A 6409-nucleotide genomic window follows, 5' to 3' on the forward strand; every position below is an offset into this window, starting at 1 on the left:
CCCAAAAAAAAAAAAAAAATTCCTACCCAAAATGGTGAGACTTTAAAGGAGGGGTGGGAATGGCTTGTCACGTAGGTGAACATGTTTCCTTAATTAATGGATGGAGTTCTGGCTAGTTTCTCACCCAGGATGAACCAAACACCTGCCTTTTTTGAAATTTAATGGAAAACCCTACAGTTACCCACCCCTTTGTTCCCACCCCACTATTTTCCATCAAACAAACAGGGCCTTAAGGGAGGAAATGTTAGCATGAAGTATGACCAGTATCTAGCTGTTAAAGCAAGCACGCACTGTATGGGCAGGATTCTTAAATGTCACTTAGGATGCTCCTTGAGATGATAGCACTCTCTTTCAAGGATTACATTTGGTGTAGGTTGTGATAGAATAAAACCAAGAATATCCAATACCTGACTTGGGCAAGAAAAGAAAAAAAGTAGAGAAAAAAGAGCATACTGATAGGGAATAGAAAATTATTCTAACCAGCTGCCAATAGATATTTTTATAATACCAAATAATTACAAAATAATGCCTAAACTTATGTGTATGTAGTATGAACACATTAGCCTTTTAGCAAGAAGGAACATATTAAAATACACCCCGCAGTTCTAAAAACTTCCCCTCAACTTGGAGCATAAATATCTCACATGCCTAGTTTGGAACATCCTTGAAGAAATACATTTCAAACCAAAGCTTTGGTAAAGAAGTCACCAAGTTGATTAGAAAAATTGATAAACGGAGTGGAGTTTAACTTTTGTGTCATTTTTTTCTTCACAAAATGACAGTCAAATTCAATATGCTTTGTTTGTTCATGGAAGGAAAAATTACTAGTGATGATATAAATAGTTGCCTAATTATCACAATACTTGTCAACATGCTTGTTGATTGGAAAACCAAGCTCCAGAATAAGTGACTTTAATAACATTGTTTCAATTGCAGTATGAGCCATGACTCTGTATTCAGCTTCAACAGTAGATCATGCATTGTAGCTTGTTTCTTACTCCTCCAAGTAGCAAAATTACCACTAACAATCGTATAGTAACTAATGGTCAATCTCCCATTGCCTTCAGCACCTGCCCAACCATCATCAGAATAACCAACAAGATCAATATGGCTATGAGGTTTATAAATGAAACCCCCCTTTCTTGGAGCACCCTTAGGATATCACGAATTACGATATGCCACCTCCTAGTGAGCCTACTTGGGGTTCTATATGAATTGGCTTATAAAACGTATTGCAAATGATATTTCAGGCCTAGTCACAGTAAAGTAGGTGAGTTTACCGACAGTCTTCTATATTGATGCTTGTCTACAAACTCCTTATCGTCACAAACTCCAAGTTTCTTATGAGGAATTTGACCAGAAATCCCACTCCCCAGCCGCCCTCCTTAATATTGATCTACACAATTTTTTTTTTACTCCAGTAGGTAGGACTTCATCTCTAAGGTCCTTTATGGCATGTCTTTCCCCCTCGTTGACATTCAGCAAGGCTGCCCCCTCTCCCCTTTCCTTTCTCCTTTGCCCTTGAGGTCCTTTCGAGGTCCATCCAGACATCTATAGACCTTCATCTCATCTCACCCCTTCCTAAATGTAAAGCCCTCAATCTCACTCATCTTGCTTTTGTTGTTGATCTCATGATTTTTTCTATGGATGACTCTCCATTCATCCAGTTCATCATGTCTTCCCTCTGTCTTTTTGAAGATTTATGGTCGTCAAGTCAATCTCTTCAAATCCCATCTCTTTCTCTTGGGTGCCCAGATTACCTCAAATCCCACTACTTAATCTGACTAGTTTCTCCCTCGGTTCCCTCCCTTTCAATTATTTGGGTCTTCCCCTTATTTCAGTCAGATTGACTTCTCACCACTACACTCCTATGCTTGACCTCATGCGTAAGCTGTTACAACTTTAGAAGGGCAAGTTCCTTTCCTTCATGGCAAGTTGGAGCTCATTAGATAGATCTGTTTTCTTGTTACCTTTTTTTGTCTGATGTTTACGAGTTACCTTAATTTTCCATCAAGAAAGTGGAATTTCTCATTTGCTCTTTCCTTTAAAAAGGTGGGGACTCTTCTGGATTCCTTCATCCCATTAGTTCGTCGACTGTTTGCCTCCTTAAGCAAGAAAGAGGATTAGGTTTGCGTCGGATTTAAGATGTCAATACTGTTGGAATCCTAATCCTCCTTTGGAAGATTGTATCCAAGCATAATAACATCTGGGTTTCTTGGATCCACTCCTACATCATTAGGAAAGACTTTAACCCATCACCCATCCCCCTTGATGCCTCTTGTGTTTGGAGCAAGATCCTGAAAATCCGTCTGATTGCCCTATAGGCCATTCTCACCCAAATTGATGATGATACCTCCACCTCTCTTTGGATGGATAATTGGCACCCCTCTGGTGTCCTCTTCTTGATAGTTGGAGTCAGAATGGTAGAACCGTTTACACTTCCGACCTTCCAAAAATATTCTTTTGTTGCATCCATAATCTCTGATGGTTCCTAGGCCACCTATCTCCTCCCTCCCTCCCTCCCATTCCCCTCAGTCACTGGGGCAGAATGGGTAGAATCATCTAGGCTCCGGACCCCTCTAGCTCCTTCAGTTCCTCCTCAGCCTGGGATTTGGTTTGGTCTCATCATCCTCTCGCTCCTTGGTGTAAGATTATTAGGTTTAAAGGTCATATCCCTCGTCATAGCTTTTCAACCTGGAGAGCTCTCTCCAACTACCTCCCAACCGAATCATTATTTTCAAGCACAGTCATGTCCCTCCAGCTTGCTGCTTTACTGGAATGGGGTCGAGGTCGTCGACCACCTCTTCTTTGTTTGTCTTTCTTCTCCTCCATCTGTAAGAAAACACTCTCCAACTGCTAGTCTTGTCACCGTCGCATCCTCCCCCATTAGAGAGAATGGTTCTGGGTAGACATGACCTTTGCTGGGAGTTCTATCTGTGACACAGCTAGAAAGCTTGCCTTCTATGCTGTTATCAACCACATTTAGATGGAATGCAATCTTTGAAAATGGACCTCTAACTCTAGATCTTTGGACATGATTTGGAAAGCCATCTTTTTTATGTCAATTTGAAGCTCTCTATGCTCCCCTATCGCCATACAAGGGACTCTCCAAAGAATAGGCTCATTATTGTTTCTTGGGGTTTGCCCTCCTCCATTCTGCACCCTACTTCCCCCCTCCCTAGGTTGTGTAGAAATGCAACCCTAAAACGATGTAGAAGATAATGGAAAAACAAGAACAAGCAATACACAGATTTACGAGGTTCGGCAAGATTGCCTACGTCCCCGGTGAGATGAGATCCTGCTTCACTATCAATGGAGAATAGGGTTACAATGCTCGTCTCTCACACCTCTCAGTATTGCTTGCATTTCAGAGAAAGAAACCCTCGCTACAAATATATAGTGAAAAACCCTAATCCGAAAAAGTACACAACTGCCCTCAATATATAGTGGGACTACTGTCCTACCTGTCGAGGCGCTGCACCAGTACTCCATGGATTAAACTGTGACGGAATACAAGACATCGTACACCAACAGGTTGCTTTGTTTTTCTATTTTAGCTTGTTTTTTTCCTGTTCTTTCCCCCTCAGGGGCTGTGCATTTTCTTTCCTTTTCCCTTTGGTAATGAAACTTTTGTTCATCTAAAAAAAAAAGAAAAATCCCTCAGTTCCTAAACAATATTTGAGAACACTCAAGTCCTTAATTTGGAAGTGTTGTTATAAGGAGGTATTGACACCTTTAATACCAGCTAAATTGTTATTAGGGATGATAATGTCATTAAAATAAACAACTAACACTATCACCTTGGAATCTTAGCAACAAACAAACACAAAGTGAGCAAAGCAGCATTGTGTGAACCCATAAACAATAGCAACTTGTTTAATTTATCAGACCAAGCTCTAGGCAACTATTCCAAACCATAAATTGCTTTGCGAAGCTTACATACTCTCTGTGCATTTTCCCTCTCGAGAAACATACCCAATAGGTTGCTTCATGTAGACCTTTTCAAGTAAATCACCATACAGAAATGCATTCTTTTTATCAACCAATTAATATTAATAGCCAAAGAAATGAGAACACGAATAGAGTTCAAACCATTAACAGATTGTGTCTCAAAGTAATCAGCCCCATATGTCTGAGTGTATCCCTTAGCATCCAAGTGAGCTTTAAGCCGCTCTACAGACCTATCAAGTTGATGGTATGATGCAGAATCGTGGCTGAACCGGATTAACCGTTCTGGAAATTTAGACCGAGATGAACAGGGTTTAATTGGGTTTTTGGGTTCAGTAGGATATTTTAATTATTTAGGATTTATTTTATTTGGGAAATATATGTAATCTTTTTATTTTTGGGTAGTTATTAGACAAGTAGGGAATTTCCAATTTGAGTTTAATAGTGTTTCTATTTTTATTAGTCTAAGTTTTAGGAAGTAATTAGGAGATTTTATTTCTATTTCAATTTTAAATTTTCAATTAGGAAGCTTTTAATTTTGTTTCTTATGAATAGGTTTGTAACCCAATTCATTCGGCAGATCTGAAGAATTAAGTTTATGCAGTTGTTTATGGTGCCAGGATGGTACAATAGCAGTTAGGTCGTGTGACCTCTCTCTCTCTCTCTCATCATTCCCCGTTCCCCTGTTTTCCTATCATAATAATAGTTTCTTGTGTTCTCTTTTTGGGTGGTATTACCAGATTCAGGGAAGGCCTCCTCGGATCATTTAACAGAGGTTGATTTGTCCTGAGATTGGAGTCACAGGTTCCTTTCCCTAGGGCGATTAATACCCAGGTTCCCTGCTTCCAATCGGTTCATTTGTTTGTAACTCAGATTCAGATCTGGTTTCCCTTCCATCACCAGGTTCAGATTGCAAGGATTCTTCCTGGCTTGTGTATTGATTATTAAACTGTTTTTGGGTAGAATTCAATAGGCCTGAGGGTTGGAAAGTTATTCCTAGAACCCTGGTTCGATTTGGTCCTTTGGGTGAGAGATCTCTCCTTCTCGCAAGAGAGCTCATCTCTGCATTGGTGAAGAAGGCCCGACTTGTTAGGTTTAACTCATTTTTTTACTTCCCAATATACCCTTCTTTAATTCCTCCTGCATTGGTGCTTCAAGGAGTACTTTTGATCTACATCAACTTCGAAAAGTTAGGGCGGTTATGATCTTCTGAGTGGTGAATGTCTGACCTGTTGCACAAGCAATGCTGTTGGTGTTTTAAGTTTCAAAACAGCAGCTCCCTTGAGCTCTCTTTTTTGTTTTCTTTAGCTTAGCTCTTTTGATTACTTGGTAATTGAAGTGTGTATAGAGGGTCGGGGTACGGGTATGGGTACTGGTTTGGTTATTGCTTGATTTTTAGACATTATTTTTTGTTGCAAAACCAAATTCAAATGCAAATTCATTCAATTCATTTAAGGCACATTATTTGACACACCTATGCATGCACCACATCCTACGTACATAGCACCTACATGTACATACATATACCAGTATGTATGTACATGGCAAGAGACATATATATATATATATATAGGTGCCTATAGATGCATAGGTGTATCTGTACGGGTACAGTCTTTGCCTATAAATACTTATTACCTATGAAGGGAATAGTGTTAGAATAATTAGAATGCATATGCTCTGCTCACTGCTTGCTTCATTCCAAGAGTGTTCCTTTTGTTCTTTATTGTTTGTTTTCCGTTCTGTTCCCAGATTCTATTCTCTTGAGTAACTAAGTATAGCTTATGGACACCTGATGTAATCACATTTAAGAGTGCAACATTTGTGATTAGGGGGTGATTTTCATATTGGAGGTATAAGTAAGGTTCAAGATATCGGGTTTCGACCATAGTTTTTAAGGCGGTAAGGCGACGGAGGCATTTGAAGGTCTTTCGAAGCTCCTTAGCGATAAGGCAGGCATAAAGCGTTACCTTATTGACTAAAGCATTCCTATGTAATTTTTTTATAAAACCAATCTATTTGGCTCAAATCCCGGTTGGATCCTATTACTCATATGTTAAATAAATATTAAAGGTTCATATTCATACCAATGTAAGATATTCATCAAGAAAACAAATCAATAAAGTGAATAAACTAAGTTCATCTTCATCAATCATCAATCATCAATCATCAATCATCAATCATCAATCATCATAACATATTAACATATAATATAAATACATAATTATGAAACAAAATTATAAATATAAAGAAAAGAAGACATAAAAAATATAAGTATTTATTATACTTACCTCTATGATGCCAAAATAAGTTCCTAAGTCCTAAGGTCATCCACTATATTTCTACTCCTGTCAAAGAAGAATGAAGCTCACCGCTGCCGGAGCAAAATGGTCGCCTGGATCAGTGGTTCTTCCTTGTTCCTTGATTCCTTCTCAAAGCCCTTTCTTAAAACCCTTGACAAAAT

At 38.9% G+C, this 6409-nt stretch overlaps 1 protein-coding gene across 2 annotated transcripts in view; it reads left to right on the forward strand.

Annotated features, from left to right (window-relative positions):
- Positions 1–6409, forward strand: part of LOC122081733 (TOM1-like protein 6) — a 16912-nt gene that overhangs the window by 4613 nt on the left and 5890 nt on the right. The window lies entirely within an intron of this gene.

This window comes from Macadamia integrifolia, chromosome 6, assembly GCF_013358625.1.
Source record: "Macadamia integrifolia cultivar HAES 741 chromosome 6, SCU_Mint_v3, whole genome shotgun sequence".
Classification (NCBI taxonomy): domain Eukaryota; kingdom Viridiplantae; phylum Streptophyta; class Magnoliopsida; order Proteales; family Proteaceae; genus Macadamia; species Macadamia integrifolia.